Source organism: Manis javanica, chromosome 2 (assembly GCF_040802235.1).
Source record: "Manis javanica isolate MJ-LG chromosome 2, MJ_LKY, whole genome shotgun sequence".
In the NCBI taxonomy this organism is placed as follows: domain Eukaryota; kingdom Metazoa; phylum Chordata; class Mammalia; order Pholidota; family Manidae; genus Manis; species Manis javanica.
This window is the reverse complement of record NC_133157.1, coordinates 91,996,289-92,016,349: the sequence shown is the minus strand read 5'-3', so window position 1 is coordinate 92,016,349 and position 20,061 is coordinate 91,996,289.

Genomic DNA, 20,061 nt, shown 5'->3' with positions numbered 1-20,061 from the left:
TAGACCCACCCGGGGAACACTCGGGCTTCTTCCGCGGGCCTGCTGCACTAGGTGTCCCCTTCACGGCACCTGCTGAGTGCATGCAGGTTTCCCCCTGAGCACGCCTCCGGGTGGAGGGTGGCGGGCACACCCTCCTCCGTGAGCATGGCGCCTCTGACCTGGATCCACACGGGCCAAGGGGCCAACTGAAGTTGCATAGCAGGCAGTGTAGGAGTAGCTTCGCTCCCCTCCTCTTCCGGAGGGAATTTTGCAGCATTGGAGCTGGCAACGAAAAAGACGGGCAGCAGAAGCCACTTTGGGACTTGAGTTTGTAATGCATTCCCAGAAGCTCCACACACCCGTCCGGCCTGTTGCAAGGTGGGTACCGGGTCTCAACCCCGCAGCTTCACCTACCACACTAAAACCTTGGGTGCACACGTGATCTCCCCATTCTGCTGCTCCTCCCTGACTGGGAGGAAGATCCTCTGTCCGCTAAGGCCTGAGACGCACGTCTGGAGATTTCTGTTTGCTCGAAAGACACCCGCCCCTGGCCTTCCTGCAGGAATGGTCAGAAATCAGAGTGCGGAGGACTGTCATCTCCCCCCTTGCATGGCTGGTGTTTTCAAACACATTTGGGCTAACAATTCTGTCTGCTTCTGGAGCCTAGGCTTTTTGATGGAGTCATATAAAAAGGGGTGTGGAATTGGGACGAGATAATTTTTCCACAATGCAGTTTTCCAGTCGGTGGTCCCGAGAAGAACAAGCAAATCCTACATGAAAGCCGTGAGGGAGAATCTGGTCCACAATTGGTGGAGGAAGCAAGAGGGAAGCCTGCCTTTCGTGAGTGTCTCAGTACCATGCTTTGCTTCATCATCCCTCTGAATATGAAGTTCCTTGGTGAAAGTCATCTAAGGTTTCCCATGATAAAAACCCAAGTCCTGGGAGATGTCTGCAAGTTGTTCTTTTTTCCATCCCCAGCAGGAGTTCTGTAAAATAAAGCTCACTGTGACTTGCTTGCAAGGCTGTAAATATCTGCAAATATATCAGAACCTAAATGAATTTTCACCAGAAGAGAAAACTGAAAGCATTTAAAAAATAAGAAGAGAGTGCATTTGCCTTTGGCCACATAGCACATGTCTGAGAAGATCTGCACAACCAGATGACACTGGTTCCCGGTGGACAGAGATCTGGGCTGCTGGGAAAGAGGCGGGAGGAGGACTCGCCACTGTACTTTCCGTGTTTACAGTGGACTGTGAATCATGCGAAGGTCTTACTTGTGTGAGATAGTCCACTAAAACCACTGAAAAGGTAAAAAGCATATTTAGCAGGAGGGTGATGTTCCAAGAAACGCAAAGGAGGAATTTCTGGTCTTGGACGTGGAGGCTGCAGGGCCTTTCTTTGATGGGCTGGGGCTTTCCAGCAACGGGGGCCTGGCTGGGGTCTGCAGGGCCTCCACACACAGCCCTGGGGACGCACGGGCTGCTTCCTGAAGCGCGATGGGCACAGTGCCCCGAACAGGCCGCGGCTGCACGGACATCCCCATTTCAAACGCAGGGCTGCCCGTGGCCATGAGTACCTGTGTGCTCATCAGAGCACCTGTTGCCATGGGTTCAGAAAGCCTAGCCTCTGTGGAAGTCAGTGACGGGCAGTAGGAAGCAGTGGGGCCCCGGCCGCAAACTAGGTCGATGGTCACAGAATGAAAGTGGCGGGAACATCAGCTAGGACCTTGGTGCTGTGAGCCCGAAAAACGATTTGTAAGAGGCCAAGAGAGGCACCCACCGAGGGTGTGGCGCTGTCAGCTGGAAGAGCACCTGTGCTCTTGCCCACCTGCCAGAGTGCCCGTGGAATGGCTCCCCCTCCCTCGTGCCCCCAGCCCGCCTGCCCTCTGCCCCTCCCCCACTGCAGAGTGTCTTGGGCCCCTACATTCTAGGCCTGTTTACATTCAAACTTGCCCTGCCTGAGTGGGATCCTGAGCAGTTGGTGGAGGAGGCTGCTCTCTGGTCCTGGGCTCGGTTCCCCAGGTGGAACGGCCAAGCAGCTGCGGTCGGATCTCGGCCTGTGGGGATGAGTTCAGGAGGAGGTAAGGCCTGAGGGCTGGGTGGCAGTGTTTCAGGGGCCACCGCCCACCGGTCCCTGGGATTCAAACGTGACTGTTATCCGGGCACAGTGGTTAGACCGTCAAGGGGGGAGAGAGCTCTGGGGCCCCAGGGTATCTCACCTGGGAGGTGGGGGAGGAGGGGAAATCTGGAAAGCTGAGGAAGCCCTGGGGAGGTGGCTTCTGGAGGTGGGTCAGGTGACACAAGGGAAGCGCCCTAGGCAGGGAGAAGGGACTGCCGCCCACACGCTGCTGCTTTCTAGAAAGGAGACGCGTCGTGGACCCTGCGTTTGGGGAGGCTGTTGTGGCGGCACAGAGGCGGGGAGGGGGGGTCCCGGGAAAGCCCAGCCCTGAGTCACCCTCCTGGGCACAGGGCTGGCCTCACGATGTCCTCCCAAGGGATCTGAACTGCATTTTACCAGACCCCACAGTGCGCTGGGAGAGGTGAGAGACTTGGCCTGAGCCAGGAAATTGTCCAGGGGCCCCTTCTGTGGCCAAGTCTTCAGGCACATGTCCTCTCCACGAGCAAGGCCACAGTGTCCCCTGGCTGCCGGAGCCCAGACCTCCCGCCCTCCCTCCAGGCCAGAGCTCTTCTCCTCAGGGCAGTGGGCTGTTGTTGGGCTCAACGGGGACAGGGCAGCCGGGTGATGCCAGCAGGATAGGGCTTGGGTTCCTGAGTCATCCTGAATCCTTCTCCCTGTGAGGAGAGTCCGTTCTGCAGAGCCACTTCCTCCTGTCCAGTGTCTCACATACTTGAGCTTTGCGTTTCACCTTCGAGATGAGGCGTTTGCTTGTGTGCGAGTCACTAACCCAGGGATGATAGTGGACATGGAGTATGGTTGCCTGTCCCGTGGGACATCTACACGTGCTGATTCCTTTCCAAAGCGGAGGGATCCTCCCCTGACTGCCCTCTGCCCTCCGTTCCCAGCCCTTCCCCAGGCTCTGCAGCTCGCACTAGTTGTCGAGTGACAGAATTCAGGGCACACGAGACCTCCTCCACTGACCCTCTCCTGGGAATGGAGCTCCTGAGCGGTGGCAGGGACCCTGGCCCATGTTAAGGGTGTGCTGTGGGTGGTTCTGGATGGGTTATGTCAGTCAGGGTCCCGGGGCCTTTCCTGTGCAGAGGGACATTTCAAGTGCGTTGGTGTGCTGTGTCAGGCAAGAAAGAGAGGGATTTATGTGGGCACGGGCACCGCAAAGCAGAGGGGCGTGGGCCCTGGTGTTTTAGACACTGCCGGGTCTCAAGGCCCCAGGTCCCGGACCATACCTGGGGGATGAGTGCCCTGCCGCTCACGGGCTGTGGTCAGGGTCGTCCCCGCAGGCAGGTGTCTGCAAGTCTTGTGTGGAGACAGCCATGAGGCCAGGGCCTGGTGGCGCAAACGCAGCACCTGCTGGGCGGTCTCTTCTTGGCAGAGTGGGCCGGGGGCCCGGGTGGGGCAGACATTTCCAGGGGAATGGTCTCAGCTGGTCGGGGCCTGACTGTCCCCTGCGGACAGCTGTGCCCTGCGCGGTCCCACCAGCAGACGGGCCCCTGAATCCCGGGCACCCTGCCCAGGACAGATTCTCTCAGCACCTCTCCTGTCTTGACAGCGTTTCCGGTGCCGGGCCCGCAGGGGACCGCCAACCTTGGCACCTTCGTGTCATCTTTCACAGTGCTGCCGTCAGCCCCTCCCGTCCTCGGCCCGCCACACTGGACCCCCTGGCAGCAGCACCCACCGAACCTCCTGGGCCCAGTGTTGCCCCCAGGAAGCACCCTGGTGCTGCCGGCTTTCCCCAGCACGCCGTTGGTGGCAGGACAGGCCAGCTGTGGCCCAGGCTGGCCTGGGGCCGGCAACGTCACTGTGCACGTCTGGCCGGAACAGAGGCCCGTGCAGGCTCCCCAGCCTCAGACCTTTGTCGTGACTCAGGCCCCTCTCCATGGGAGCACTCCTGGGGCCCTCCGTGGGGGTGCTGTGTGTCCTGTGCCCCAGTTCCTGGCGGCCTCGGGAGTGAAGACCATCCTGCCCGCCCCTCCTGCCTGGAGCACCCAGGCTAGCGATGGAGGCTGGTCCCTGCACCGTCCACCTCGAGCTGCAGTGCCAGCTGCCCAGCTGGCCTGTGGCGAGCTCCCAGCGATGGCCAGGCCTCGTCCACCTGGGGCTGCTAGGAACAGCGGCCCGGCCTGCTCGCAGCCCACCGCCTCGCCCGGGAACGCCAGCCACCGCACCAGCATGAACGAAAAGTTCCGGCGCTGGCAGCACTGCAAGTCCCTGGCCCGCAGGTACCTGCCCCAGAGTCCCGATGCGGAGGCACTGTCCTGCTTCCTCATGTGAGTGTCATCCGGCGGGGAAGCCACTGTGTCCAGCCGGGATCAAGGGCGGTGTCATCCTCGCTCTGACCGGGCTGGTTTTTGGGAGGCGGTCACTTCAGGTGGCGACGTCCTTCAGGCCGCATCTCGCGGGCGGCTCCTGTGAGCCAGCCGGCCTCTGGCCGCAATGCTCACCACAGGCTCGCTGTGGGCTCACAGTGGGGCCCCTGGCCGGCAGGCCCAGGGTTGGAGGCTCTGCTCCCCGGGCTCTGTCCCCTTTTAACACGGGACTGAGGGGTGATGCCTGGGCATCCCTTCAGGGACGCGGGGGACCCCAGGGCCCAGGAGACAGCTCTCTGCCCAGCTGCCCTCCTGGGTGCAGGGTCCAGGCCTGGACAGGCAGGGGGTCTGGTGCGGGGGGGGGGGCACACTCGGAGCCCAGAGCGGGGTAGCCCCACCATGGCCGGGCCCCTCCTGACTGGCCACTCCACTGCATTCAGAGGCCTGCAGAGCACGCGCCTTGGGCTGTCCAGGCAGGGTGTCTGATGGCGTGGCCTGTGCTCGCCCATTTGACGCCTGTCGTTGTTAGCCCGAAAGGGCCAATTTGAGGAGCAGCCCCGCTCTCCAGGCCACAGTGGGCAGCTGCGGTGTGAGGGCACGGGCGGCCGTAGTCCATGGCGGAGGCTTGTGGAGTCAGGTGGTGACCACAGTGGCCGGGAAGGCTGGCCTCTACCGCCAAGACCCTGCCGGTCTCCTCCTGGGCTTAGTCCTCTGTGCTGGGGATGCGGGCTCCACAGTGTGAGGTGGGGTGGGCAGGTTCCGGGCTGCAGACGGTGACTGACCCCAGTGGGCGAATCACAGCCCAGTGCTTCGGACCCTGGCCCGCCGGAACCCCACCATGACCCTGGAGGAGGGCCTGCAGCGGGGCGTGCAGGAGTGGCATTGTCTAAGCAAGTCAGAGCGCAGCATCTACTATGAGATGGCGGGAAGGTGAGTCAGGGCCCCGGGCCAAGGGCCGGATGAAGACCTGTACCCCTCTGGAAGCATGCCCCCCACTTTGGGAGGCTGGCTACTCTTTTCCCCTGCCCCAGAGCCTCACATGGCCAGACCCTGACCTTTTCTGTCTAGACATGAAGGTCTCAGGACATTGGGGGTGGGGGTGGGGATTCAGACACTGGCCCTGGGGATGTACATGGGGTCGGGTGCCCCAGGCAGCCTGCCTCCCCACCATGGCCAGGGCCATGACACCCCATACCCTTGTCGTCTGACCTCTCCATTGACTGCTTCCCTGCCTGGGCCCGGGAGGCCTCCTCCTCAGGGGTCCGTGCCTCCCTCGCCCCAGGTTCACGGAGTTCGAGGCCGAGGAGGCGAGGCAATGTCAGAACGCACAGTGGATGCAGGCGGCACAGGGCGTGCCTCCTCCAGCACCCCTCAGGCCTGTTCCTCGGGCGCCCTCAGCCCCAGAGCGGGGCCACAAGCGAGGTATGCCACCGTGTTCCCCCGGAGCCAAAGGCCAGAGGCAGAGCAGTGGGAGCCTGGGAAGGTCGCGGTACCCAACACGGTCCCTTCTCAACCCCTGGGGCATTGGGCAGTGACCTCGAAGCCACCAGTAGCGTGGGGTCTCCCTCGGTCCCGACGGGAAAGGGCCAAGGTTTAGGACATGGCCACCCCCCTCTGCTCTGCCCTGATCAGAGACCCACAGGGGGTGCTGGAAGGGGCCGGGGACTGGGAGGAGGGCGGGCCTCCCTCCCCAGCATGAAGCCCTCGGAGGCGCTGTGACCCCTTCCACACCTTGGTGCCTGCGGACCAGCTGGCCATGATCCCCTACGGGAATGTCCCCGAGCTCGGTCCTTCCTGAGCACGCTCAGTGCTGGGGAGGTGCGGCCGGGCCACCCACACTCCTTCCCTGCACCCTCCTCAGCACGCATCCGCCAGAAGCCCGGCGCCGCGGCCCAGCCCGCCACCGCCCAGCCACCGCGATGCCGGCGGAGCCCGCACACCGAGGCGCCGACCGAGATCCCCCTCGAGGCCGTGACAGAGGCCCTGGAGATCATGGAGGGGCTGCTGGGTCCCGGCGGCCCAGCTCAGGGGCTGCCCGGCGGAGAACGTGGGGAGGATAGCTCCAAGCCGCCACAGGGAGAGGAGGGCGTCTATCCAGACCCGGGTCTCCTGACCTACATGAATGAGCTTTGTGCCCAGGGAGACTTTCTCAACAAGGTAGGCTGGCCCTGGCCCGGGTGCTACAGGATTTCGGGGAGCGGCACTCCCACCACCCAGGCCGGGGTGGTGCCCATGCAGCTGGTGTTGTTGTTTCTTATTCCTGAGCGCTCTGGTGTGTGTGTGTGTGTGTGTGTGTGTGTGTGTGTGTGTGTGTGTGTGTGTGTGATGGTGCATGTGCATATGTAGCTGAGTAAATGTGTGTGTGTGTGTCTGCGTGTTGTACAGGGGTAACACAGGTGAGCCAGGGTTGTGCGGGGTGTTGGTGTGCATGCTTGTGTGTGCGTGTGTGTGCATAGGTACCTGTATATGTACTTGTGTGGCTGTGCATATGTTTGCATGCACGTCTCGTGTGGGGTGTGTGGCACGCACACATATACGTGTGTATATGCTTTGCGTGTGCATGTGTGCCTGTGGTCGGGGACCGTGACCACGTCTTTCCAGCACCCCCTTGTTGTGGAGGCTGGGGCTGGTCTCTGCTTTTCCCTCGCCCTCCGGGTCCTCTGGGTGCCCAGGGGATTCCCTCCAAGGATGCTCACAGCCTCTTCCTTCTGGGCCAGGCGGACGCAGTGCTGCACCCACGCTTCCTGGCGGAGTTGCCCTGCCCGGAGGCCGAGCTGGATCTCGTGGCCCTCGCTGAGGAGCTGGAGCAGGAGGAAGGACTGTCCTTGGCACAGGTGAGCTGGGAAAGGGAAGGAAAACAGGTGAGCCTGGAGAGGGAGGGGCACCCCGGGTGTGCCAGGGCAGGGGACCCCAGGATAGGATTCCTTCCTGACCGTCCCCCTGCGTTGCATGGCAGAAGTGGCAGGGAGGGCCTCTCTGAGGGTGGGGGCCGGGCAGGAGGACGGCAGGGAGAGGATGGGGGGAGCCGGGGAGGAGAGGGAGGACGCAGGCCGGGGCACCAAGCTGGGGGGTGAGGTTGGCAGGAGAGCCGCAGCGGCTGTCATTGGCGTGGCACCTCCTCCCCTCTCGGGCCGCCTCACGGTGCCCTCCCTCCTCGCAGCTGGAGGAGAAGCGACTCCTGGAACTGAAGCAGGAGGAGGGTGTGCAGGCCCCCCCGAGTCACGGCACACCCCGACTGGACTCAAGGCCTTCTGGGTCTGAGGCCGGCCAGGATCCCCAGAGGCACGGCCACGGCCCCCAGCTAGGGGCCAGCGACCAAGCCTGCCCACCAGAGGCTGGTTGCGGGCAGCGCCAGGCGCACAGCCGAGGAGATGCTGGCGTGTCCAGGCCCGAAGCCTTCGCTGCCTCTCCAGGACGCCAGGAGCCCCCTCCCCTGAAGGCTGGCTGGCGGCCCCCTGCCCCCCAGGCTCGGTGCCGCACTTCCCCCAGCCTGGGGCCCAGGCTCGCCACTGCTCCGGGAGAGACCTGTCCTGCTCGGGAGCCCCTGGGGCCCACGGGCAGGCCCAGTGAGGGCGAGGAGGAGCTCCCCAGCCTGGCCTTCCTCCTGGCCTCTCAGCACACGCTGCCATCCTGGGGACTGCCCCAGAGTCCTACTCCGGGCTCAGACCTCCTCCGCCCTGGTGTACCCCAGGCCCGCTGTCCCCAGAAGCCGGGCCTCAGCCCTGCCGGCCCTCCAGCTGGCAAGGCCAGCAGTCGGGCCCCGTGTGCAGGCCCAGCCCCTGCTGGGAAGACACCCCTGCCAGGGGCCAGCCTCGGGGTCGCTGGGGGACCAGCCTTGGCTCTGGGGCTGGGCCGCCCCTCACAGCCCCAGAAGAGAAGGGGGGACCCTTTCGTCACAGGGAAGGGTAGCAAGCGGCGCTGCAGCCAATAGGGAGGAGCCGGCCCTCCAGGGCAGCTTCGGGCTCCTCCACGTCCCAGTCCTGATCCTGGCTGCTGTGGGACAGGGAGGGTGGGGTGGGAGAGGCGGGAGGGCGGGGCCCCTGGGGGAGGCTGGTTGGGGGGTGGGATAAGAGGGTGGTGGGAAAGGTGTGGGGCGGTGGGGGGGTTCCGCCCATTTCGGCCTTGTGCGCAAATGCAAATAAAGGCTGTTTTGTCACAAAATGCTCTGGGTCTCTGCCCCTAGTGGCATCCGGGCTTCTCCATGGGAAGGGACGCCGAAAGCAAGAAGGTCCCGGGCTCCGGGACCCAAGGCGATGACGTCCCCGTTCCCCCTCCACATTCACGTGCATTCTCCTGATGGCTCCCGAGAGCCCACCGCCCCCATAACCCCCACCCCCCGCCCCACCCCTGCTCTCCTGGAGGCCGCTTTTGGGAGTCCCCAGGACACAGCATCATCACAGGACCCCAAACGTCTAAGGATGGCAGCTGCTTTGGCCCTGTGCCCTCTGCAGCACCAGCCCACTTTCTGGACAGAGCCTGCAGATAGCCGTTGTCTAGAGGTGGCCCTCCTTTTCTCGCTGAAGCGGGCTGGGGCGCTGGGGGATTCTCAGGCATCAGGGTCTCCTTGTGGAGGGGGGGGTGCTGAGCAGAGAGGAACGGCATGTCATGAGGGGACAGGCTCCACAACCGACGTAGAAGGCCCATCCTCCGGCCTCGGTGGGCGCATGAAATGTGTGGGCTGGTGGACAGTCCCTCTTCCCTCAGCAAAGAGGGGGCATCGGGCTGGGAGGGGAATCGGGGCACTCGGAAAGGAGACTGGGCTTGGCGGGGGGGGGGGGCACCTTGTCTCTCTGGGGGATTTCTGTGCAGGAGCGTCTCGTCCACTGAGGTAGGAGGCCCCATGTAGCTGTGGCCTGAGAGGCTGGCCTCGGGACCTTTGCATTTCAACGATGCCCACGCTGCTGTCCCATCGCCTCCCCCCAGGGCTGGACCCTCTGTGAATAGGGTAATTTGGTGCTTTTGTTTAGACACATGACTGCTTTCCATACGTTGATTTTGTATTCTGCAAGTTTGCCGAATCGGTTTATGAGTTCTAAGAGTTTTTGCTGTTGACACTTTAGGGTTTTCTACATGTATGATCATGACACGCATGAGCAGAGATAGTTTTACTTCTTTTCTGATTTGGATGCCTTTTATTTCTTTCTCTCCCCTAATTCCCCTGACTGGGCCTTTCGGGGCTATTGAATAGAAACAGTGAGGGTGGGCACCTTTGCCTTGTGCCTAACGTTAGACGAAAAGATTTCAGTTTTTCATCAGTGAGTACGTTTGTTGTGGGTTTTTCATATATGCCTTTATTGTGCTGAAGTACATTCCTTCTACACCCAATTTGTTGAGAGTTTGTACCGTGCAAGGGGTGCTGAATTTTCTCAAGTCCCATTTCTGCATCGATTGAGATAGCTTATTTTATTCCTTCCTTTTGTTAATTCAGTGTGTCACATTCATTTGGGTGTGTTGAACTGTCCTTATGTCCCAGGAATAAATCTTACTCGATCATTGTGTATGATCCTTTTAATGTGGTGTTGAATTTGATTTGCTGCAATTTGGTTGAGGATTTTTCCATGTATGCTTATCAGGGATATTGGCCTGTAATTTTATTGTATTGTATTGTCCTGTCTAGCTTCAGTATCAGGTAATGCTGGTCATCTAAGTGAGTTTGTAAGTGCTCCCTCCTATCCAATTTTTTGGGACCATTTAAGGACTTTTTACATTTCTCTTTAAGTGTTCGGTAGAGTTCACCAGTGAAGCCATGCCATCTTGAACTTTGCTGTTTGGGGAGGTTTTTTAAAAATTGATTCACTCTCAGTTGCTGTTGGTGTGTTCAGACTTTCTATTTGAGCTTGATTCAGTTTTGGTGGATCACGTTTCTAAGAACTTATCCGTTTCTTCCAGGTCATCCAATTTGTTGGCACATAGCTGTCCATGATGATCTGCTATGACCCCTTCTTTTTCTGAGTCATCAGCCTGGGCCGCTGCAGCTCCGCGCCGAGAGCCCGCGAGCTGCTGGAGGCCGGCAGCCGCCCGCGCGTCCCCGCCCCCAGGCAGCGGCCACGGCCCCGCCCACCCACCCCCGCAGCGAGGAGGCGGCGGCCACGCCCCCTCCCGCGCTGGGCGGGGCTAGCCGCCGCGGACCCCCGACCCGCCGCTCGGCCGTTGGCCCCGCCCTGCGCGCTCGTGCGCAGCCCGAGCGGTCCGCCGCAAGGGACCCTGGGAGCCGTTGGAGCCGCTGGTCCGCGCGCCCGGAGCCCGCTCCCTGGGCGTGTGGCGCGCGTGCGCGCGACGCGCGAGGCGAAGCGGGAGTCCGCGGCTGGCAGGACCCGGCTTCAGGGTCCCGGGGCCTCGGAGCCGGGCCTCCTTTCCGCCGCCTGTGGACTGCGCAGCCCCAGCCCGCACCCTGCGCTCGGCGGCCCGCGCACCGCGGGCTGGCTGCCTCGCAGCCGTCCTGTCTCACAGGCCTCACGGGCAGCGGGCTGCCTCCCTAGGTTCGCGCCCCGCCCCCGAGTCCAGGGGCGGCCCTCCGGAGAGACTGGCGGGAGCTTCCAGCCAGACCTCATGGATAGGAAAAACATTTGCTCTGCCAGTGATCGCCTTAACAAGATGGAAAGACCAGTTACAGACTGGGAGCAAATACTTGCAAAACATACGTCTCACAATGGACTAGTACCTAAAACTTAAAAATAACTCTCAGAGAACACTCCTGGCTCAGAGCTCTAGACCCACCCGGGGAACACTCGGGCTTCTTCCGCGGGCCTGCTGCACTAGGTGTCCCCTTCACGGCACCTGCTGAGTGCATGCAGGTTTCCCCCTGAGCACGCCTCCGGGTGGAGGGTGGCGGGCACACCCTCCTCCGTGAGCATGGCGCCTCTGACCTGGATCCACACGGGCCAAGGGGCCAACTGAAGTTGCATAGCAGGCAGTGTAGGAGTAGCTTCGCTCCCCTCCTCTTCCGGAGGGAATTTTGCAGCATTGGAGCTGGCAACGAAAAAGACGGGCAGCAGAAGCCACTTTGGGACTTGGGTTTGTAATGCATTCCCAGAAGCTCCACACACCCGTCCGGCCTGTTGCAAGGTGGGTACCGGGTCTCAACCCCGCAGCTTCACCTACCACACTAAAACCTTGGGTGCACACGTGATCTCCCCATTCTGCTGCTCCTCCCTGACTGGGAGGAAGATCCTCTGTCCGCTAAGGCCTGAGACGCACGTCTGGAGATTTCTGTTTGCTCGAAAGACACCCGCCCCTGGCCTTCCTGCAGGAATGGTCAGAAATCAGAGTGCGGAGGACTGTCATCTCCCCCCTTGCATGGCTGGTGTTTTCAAACACATTTGGGCTAACAATTCTGTCTGCTTCTGGAGCCTAGGCTTTTTGATGGAGTCATATAAAAAGGGGTGTGGAATTGGGACGAGATAATTTTTCCACAATGCAGTTTTCCAGTCGGTGGTCCCGAGAAGAACAAGCAAATCCTACATGAAAGCCGTGAGGGAGAATCTGGTCCACAATTGGTGGAGGAAGCAAGAGGGAAGCCTGCCTTTCGTGAGTGTCTCAGTACCATGCTTTGCTTCATCATCCCTCTGAATATGAAGTTCCTTGGTGAAAGTCATCTAAGGTTTCCCATGATAAAAACCCAAGTCCTGGGAGATGTCTGCAAGTTGTTCTTTTTTCCATCCCCAGCAGGAGTTCTGTAAAATAAAGCTCACTGTGACTTGCTTGCAAGGCTGTAAATATCTGCAAATATATCAGAACCTAAATGAATTTTCACCAGAAGAGAAAACTGAAAGCATTTAAAAAATAAGAAGAGAGTGCATTTGCCTTTGGCCACATAGCACATGTCTGAGAAGATCTGCACAACCAGATGACACTGGTTCCCGGTGGACAGAGATCTGGGCTGCTGGGAAAGAGGCGGGAGGAGGACTCGCCACTGTACTTTCCGTGTTTACAGTGGACTGTGAATCATGCGAAGGTCTTACTTGTGTGAGATAGTCCACTAAAACCACTGAAAAGGTAAAAAGCATATTTAGCAGGAGGGTGATGTTCCAAGAAACGCAAAGGAGGAATTTCTGGTCTTGGACGTGGAGGCTGCAGGGCCTTTCTTTGATGGGCTGGGTCTTTCCAGCAATGGGGGCCTGGCTGGGGTCTGCAGGGCCTCCACACACAGCCCTGGGGACGCACGGGCTGCTTCCTGAAGCGCGATGGGCACAGTGCCCCGAACAGGCCGCGGCTGCACGGACATCCCCATTTCAAACGCAGGGCTGCCCGTGGCCATGAGTACCTGTGTGCTCATCAGAGCACCTGTTGCCATGGGTTCAGAAAGCCTAGCCTGTGTGGAAGTCAGTGACGGGTAGTAGGTGTTAGGGTGCAGGCATCAGGGGAAGTTGTGAGCCTGATGGACAAGCTCAGGCCTCACCAATGGATTCAAAGAGACCAACAGGTTCTGGTTTGACAACATATCCGAGCCTTATTGGATAATCCTTCCAACTAAGCCCTTCCCGCAAGCTAAAGATTAGGTTTAACTTTCCAGTACTTGGCTAAAGGCCATTGAGATTTCCCCCAGGTACTCTATACAAGCCAATACTCGTGCCACCGTACACCTTTGCTCTCCCTCCTCATGACTTTTTAAAAAACTTGCTGCCTGCCCTGCTGGGTGTGACTTCCCTGGCCTGTAGTACGCAGATTGTCGGAACATCACCCAGGGGTGGTATTCAAATAAACTACCTTGCCCTTTGTTGCCTGTCTTCGCTTGCTTACTTCGGTCGAAATTTATTGGAATTTATGTTACATATGGTGCCGAAAAACCCAGGAAGGTGTGTAATCGCGGAGTCCGGTCCAACCACTGTGGCTCCTCCCCCTTCTTCCCCAACCTGGAACCTCATACTGCTCTCTGCTGCATGGACTGTTTTCCAGTGATTCCCTCAGTTTTCCGCAGTCTGTTTCCCTCCATAACTCTGTTTCACCTGGTCTGTTATAAATCGTTCATACTTCCAGGTGTACAACCCCCTGCAGGCATCCTGCCTCCCCTGTTCCTGTGGTACGGGAGATGTCCCTACCCCAAGCCCCAGGACATCAGGCATCCAGCCCGCCCCTGGCCCTGTGCTACGGTAGACATCCCTACTCCAGGCCTCAGGACTTCTTCCGGCATCTGGCCCGCCCCTGGCCCTGTGGTAGGGGAGATGTCCCTCACCCAGTCTCCCAGGACATCTCCCATGACTTGGCACACTTGGGACACTGGGTGCTCCTCTCAGTGGGATTAACTGGGGAGTGATGCAGACATGGGGCACCAGCCCTCAAAGCAGAGGCTCAGACCCCACTGTGGTGTCTCATTTCTAATTTGGCTACTCTATATTTGTCCCAGGAAGTTCACAAATAAAAGCTAGTCTTTCTTTGCTCTGAGAGGGGGCTTCAGTATCTCTTGGACAATGAATGTCGCTGGCCCCCTGAGGGAGCTTTGAATTTTAGCCTCCTCACCACCTTAATTAATTATTGCCACTGGAGCTGAAGTAGGGTGAAATCCCATTTGTGCAGGCTTTTTGGACTTTGCACTCCCGTCCCGACCTTTATGTTGTATTCAATGACTCAGGTCCTCCTAGCTCGATCTCCAGTTAACAATTGTCAGCCTCTTAGTCTGCTCAGTCCTTCCTTTTCAGATCCACCAGAAAACCTCAGTCGCCTGCCCCCCTCAGCTCATGATCCCCTCCCCCTCTCTCCACCACCATCTTTAAGACATTCTCAATTATGCCGTAGTCCTGCTCTCCTCTTCTGTAGCTGCACCACCCCCTCCCCCTCTCCTTCCACCTCCACCGCCCTCTTCACCCACCAGAACATGCTCCTCCTGCCCTCTAGTTCCAGAAGCCCCAGAAAAGAAGCTGAGAAGAGGGAAGGCAATTGAATATCAGTGACTCAAGTGTTTATATCAGTTTGTCTGTCTGTGCATATGTTTTTGTGTGGGGGATGTTGCTGACTGTAGTCGTTGTATCTCAGTTTGTACCTTTGTGTGTCTAGGTGTATAGATGAAAAACATTTTATTTAAAAACAAGCGCTTGTGAAAATTGGGCATTCTAAAACTTCCAGAAAATCTGATAAAAATGTTAAGCATTAATGCTAATTTGGGTTTGGCTGAAGAGGGCATGTCCTTTTTATTATCAGCTGCCTAAGTTTACCTAAGGTCATTTAAGTTAATGTTATCTGCTAAATCTTTTAAGAATAAAATGCTTAAAGGCTTGGCTTTGTCTAACATTCAGTAAAGGTTTTGTAAGTAATCTAGCATAGTTGCTAAAAATAAGTAAACAAGCGTAGCAAATAAATATCTTAATAATACTGTATTAATGCATAACAGTATATATATGCAAACATCCTGAGAAGTTTTGTAGTAACCAAAATTCTTAAAGTTTGCTAAGTTATATAGACATATTTTGTGCCTAATAAGAAATTGTGCTATAAAGCACATTTCCAAAAATGACAATGTATGTTCATAAATGTATCAATTTGAAGAATGCTAGTGTAACAGTTTACAGTAGCCTATTTTTCAGTGTTCACTGAAGGTTAAAGTAACAGTTTTAAGTTCTAATCAAAACTACTTAAAGTAGTAAAAAAAAACATTTCTGCATGCCAAAAAATATGTCTTTTGATAAGAGAAAGTAACTTTGTTCTAAAATACAGCTGTTTATTTAGAAAGATATCTAAATGTAAAAAAGTTGTAAAGAGTTTGTAGAAGAATTTAATATGGTCATGCTATATAAAATTGAAGCAAATGAGTCTCAGTGTTGAGTGCACAGCAAGATTAGAATTTTGTTTTCAATTAAAAAGACAAAGTTTTCTTAACTATTAGTCTGCTCTTAATATTGAAAGATTGCAGAAAGTTCTTCTAATTGTTTTATCAAAGTAGTTTCTTATGCTTAAAGTCTCAGTGAGTTGTAGGAGTCTTTAAGAAAATGAGATCTTAATGTTGAAAGGACTAAAAGCTAAACTTTGATGACAACTGTGTAACATTCTTTATTTGTCTTTGAAGTACTTTGTTGTCATTCTGTTTGGTTAGATAAGTATTGCTTCATGGCAACCTGTAATCCTGTTTAAGCAAGTGCCTTAAAACTTTTAACAGCTTCCCAAATTCAAATTCAAAAAGGTGCTTTTACCTCTAGTTAACTCTGATATTTTCCAGAGTGCCCCTGGAACATGTCAGAAAACCGTTTTCTCATTGGAGAAAGTATTTGGCTAATTTAGCTTATTTATCTGATATATAATTACCTGCTTAATTGCCTAGAAAGCACTGTCAAAAAGAATAATGCTAAACTTTGTTACTGAATGTTTTGTGTTACAGAAATATCAGAATTTCCTTATGTCAACTGTCTTACGGTAATCTCTCATCAGATCTTTAACCATTGGCATTTGTAAGTCTTTTATTATTTATAGTCAGTGTTTTATTACTCTTAAGCTAGTAAAGAACTAGATTTCAGCAGAACAAGTATTGGTTACATAAGATTAAGTAAACTAAAGAAGATGATTTTGTAACTTTTTGTTTCAAATGTTACTGATAAAGTGTTTTAAGATTTTTCTCTTAAGCTGACAACAGTCTAGTAAATGACTGCGTTTATAAGCAGAATTGAAACTATCTTTCTCTCTACTTCATCCCTCCAGAATTTAAAAACTTTCAGTGACTATTTTTATATTTCATGGCAGTATGTTTATTTGCACAAGTTCAATAAGAATCTGCTTTCCTAGTAAGAAGATCAATTAAAAACACTGATTATATTACCAAGGCTTTGACTGGAAAGTCATATCTGAGAGACACGTGTATAAACTCAGATATGAACAGACAGCTTTAAGGAACTAAGATTGACTTTATAAAGCCAACAAAGCCCCTTAGAAGAACTGGCCTGGTACCTTGCTTACAGAATTGCCAGCAGCCTTACCAGGTGAGTAAGGAAGGTCACTTCCTGGCAGTGTAGGACCCCAACCTCCCTGAGAAATAAGTTAGCCTAAGAGTAGCCATCTTGAAGCCCAAAAAGCCATTCTGATATATGACTCAGAGGGAACAACTGAAACCAGGTAACTCCTCTGGAAAAACAAGTTAATCAATCATGACTGCTGGCAGCGCTAACCTCTCGGTTAGTTAATCATAAATGCCGACCCTACCTTGCTACACCCCCAGGACGTGGCACTAACCCAGAAATCGTAGGTTTGAAAAATTACTGCCTTTGTAGTATTGTTATCTTGCTATGTAGTATTGTTATCTTGTTATTACAAAACAATCTGTAACCATGGTAATCCTCTAGGGCTGAATGCCTCAGAAAATCCTATATAACCACTTAGTTGTAAGTGCTCAGGGTCCTCGTTGAGACCCGCTGCAACGGGCTGACTTGGACCCCAACTAGTTGGCTTCTGAATAAATTCCTCTTGCTTGTTGCATCAAGAAACGTCTTTGGTGAGTGATTTGGGGCGGCGCCTTCCTCAGGGGAATCCAACAGCAGGTGCAGGTGTAGGATCTGAAAAATCAGAAGTTAGCATAAGTACAGCCATCTTAAAGGCTTAAATACCACCCCCTAACCTAGAAGGAGGAAAATTATTAGAATCTTGAAAAACAAGTTAGTCAGTCAGTGTTAAATGTAGTGACCTTTAGTTAGCTGACCTCAAATCAGTTAATCATACACATCAAGCTTATCTTGCTAGAACCACCCTAAACATTCCGAAGGTAATCTTATCTAACCAGACCCCAGGATGTGGCCCCAGCCAAAGATTTATGTGTCTATGAAAAAACACTGTATTGTGATTGTGGAAAATGTTGCCCCCTTTGAAAATGCTATAAAACCTTCTGGCTTTGTGTGCTCAGGGTCCTTGTTGAGACCTGCTGTGTCGGGCTGATGCTTGGACCCCAGCTAGCTGGTTCCTGAATAAATTCCTCTTGCTTGTTGCATCAAGAGACGCCTTTCGTGAGTGAATTGGGGCAGCGTCCTCCTCAGGGAGAATCCAACACAGGAACCTCAGAGAAGAGAGGAATTCACCCAAATGTACAGGTACTGCAGGCACAACCTGAGGGCAAGTCTAGCTTGGCTTTCTGGCCTCAAGAAGCCTTTAAAAGTCCAATCTGAAATTCCTTATAAAAAGTTCCAGCAAAGCATATTTAAAAGAGCCTATGTAATCAATTGCTTTTCTTGCTGCACTTATGCAAATAATCAAGCCAACCATTAATTATTTTCTTAATCTGGCTACTTTTAATAAAAATGAGGGTAATTTTAGAGAAAAGTATTGTTTCAATAATGCAGTCTTATCTATACAAAATCCCAATACTAGTCATTGAGATGTAAACTCAATCCAGAATTCCAGTCCCACATAATGGCCTGGCTAATGCCCCTACAGGGACCCTTAATAACAGTTTGTAGTTTACTCTTAGTTTCCCCTTGTGTCCCCAGGTTCCTCCAACAGTGGCTAACTCAGATGACCCAGGTTGCCACCAACCAGATGTTACTTCACCGTTAAGCACCTCTTCCCACTGAGCCCCTTCCTTCAGTCTAATACCAGCCTCAAACCCCCATGACGCCCCTTGTCAGCCAGAAGTAGCCAAATCGAGTCATTGCCCATTATGACCAAAAGGCTGGAATGTTAGGCTGCAGGCATCAGGGGAAGGGGCGAACCTGATAGACAAGCTCAGGCCTCACCAAAGGAGGCAAAGAGACCAACAGGTTCTGGTCTGACAACATTCCAGAGCCTGATCAGATAAACCTCCCAACTACAGCCCTTCCCCCAAGCTAAAGGATTAGTGTTAACTTTCCAGTACCTGGCTAAAGGCCGATGAGAGACCCCATGTACCCTAGACAAGCCAATCCTCACGCCACTGTACACCTTTGCTCTCTCTCTCCCTGCCTTCTTTAAAAACTTGCTGCCTGCCCTGCTGGGTGTGACTTCCCTGACCTGTGTTTCAGACCATGGAACATCACCTGGGGGTTGCCTCTCTTCGCCTGCTTACTTCGGTCAAAATTTATTGGAATTTATCTTACAGTAGGAAGCAGTGGGGCTCTGGCTGCAAACTAGGTGGATGGTCACAGAATGAAAGTAGCGGGAACATCAGCTAGGACCTTGGTGCTGTGAGCCCGAAAAATGATTTGTAAGCAGCCAAAAGAGGCACCCACCGAGGGTGTGGCGCTGTCAGCTGGAAGAGCACCTGTGCTCTTGCCCACCTGCCAGAGTGCCCGTGGAATGGCTCCCCCTCCCTCGTGCCCCCAGCCCGCCTGCCCTCTGCCCCTCCCCCACTGCAGAGTGTCTTGGGCCCCTACATTCTAGGCCTGTTTACATTCAAACTTGCCCTGTCTGAGTGGGATCCTGAGCAGTTGGTGGAGGAGGCTGTTCTCTGGTCCTGGACTCGGTTCTCCAGGTGGAACAGCCAAGCAGCTGTGGTCAGATCTCAGCCTGTGAGGATGAGTTCAGGAGGAGGTAAGGCCTGAAGGCTGGGTGGCAGTGTTTCAGGGGCCACCGCCCACCGGTCCCTGGGATTCAAACGTGACTGTTATCCGGGCACAGTGGTTAGACTGTCAAGGGGGGAGAGAGCTCTGGGCCCCAGGGTATCTCACCTGGGAGGTGGGGGGGGGGGAATCTGGAAAGCTGAGGAAGCTCTGGGGAGGTGGCTTCTGGAGGTGGGTCAGGTGACACAAGGGAAGTGCCCTGAGCAGGGAGAAGGGACTGCCGTCCACATGCTGCTACTTTCTAGAAGGGAGATGCCCTGTGGGCCCTGCTCATCTGCTCTGATGAAGCAAATCCACTTGCCCTCAGGAACAGGAGTGATTTATACTGCAGCACAAAACTGCATGTTTGGATAAACTGGCTGCATACACTCATGGAATATTATTCAGATATTAAACATACTGAGTTAGAGCCACACCTATAGAATTGTAGGGACGTCTACCGTGAAACAATGAAAGAAGTTGCACAGATATTAATATCTCATGAAGCCTTCTTTGTAAAGCTCAACAGGGACAGACATTTGCTGTTGATGTATGTGTGTGGACATGTTCATAGAGGAGCAACAGGACATTCCAAAGCTGTGAGAGTCAGGGTGTTAGAAGGATGGGGCTGGGGGGACAAGAAAGGTAGATACTGGACTAAGTGGAGAAACATAAGCATGTGCATTGTTCACCGAAAGTGCAGGTTCTAATGTCTGTTTAGTATGTTTGCATATGTAAAAATGAGTATGTATGATAATTAGAGTAAAATTCAGGGAAAGGTGAAAAAAGCATCAATTTGATTAAAGGATAGGATTGTGGACTTCTGGGACTTCAATTTTTCAAATAAAATTATTTTAGAAAAATTTTAGATTTAACAGAAAAGTCATAAAAAGTATTGCAAAATTCCCATGTACTCTCATCAGTAATATCTTACATTATCATGGTGCATATACCAAAACTAAGAAATTGACACTGGTACATTACTATTACTAAACTGTGGATTTTATTTGCATTTCATCAGTTTTTCTATTAATATCCTCCTTCAGTTCCAGGGTCCAACTTGGAGCCACACCGCCATTTGCTGTTATGTTATGATGGACTTTTAAAACTTAACTGGGCTGCTGTCATAGCTGCTTCTCCGTTGTCTTTAGGGTTTCAACATTTACTTTAGTATAAGTTTGTAATAAAGTAAAAAGTGTCTTGTATGACTTATTAATGTT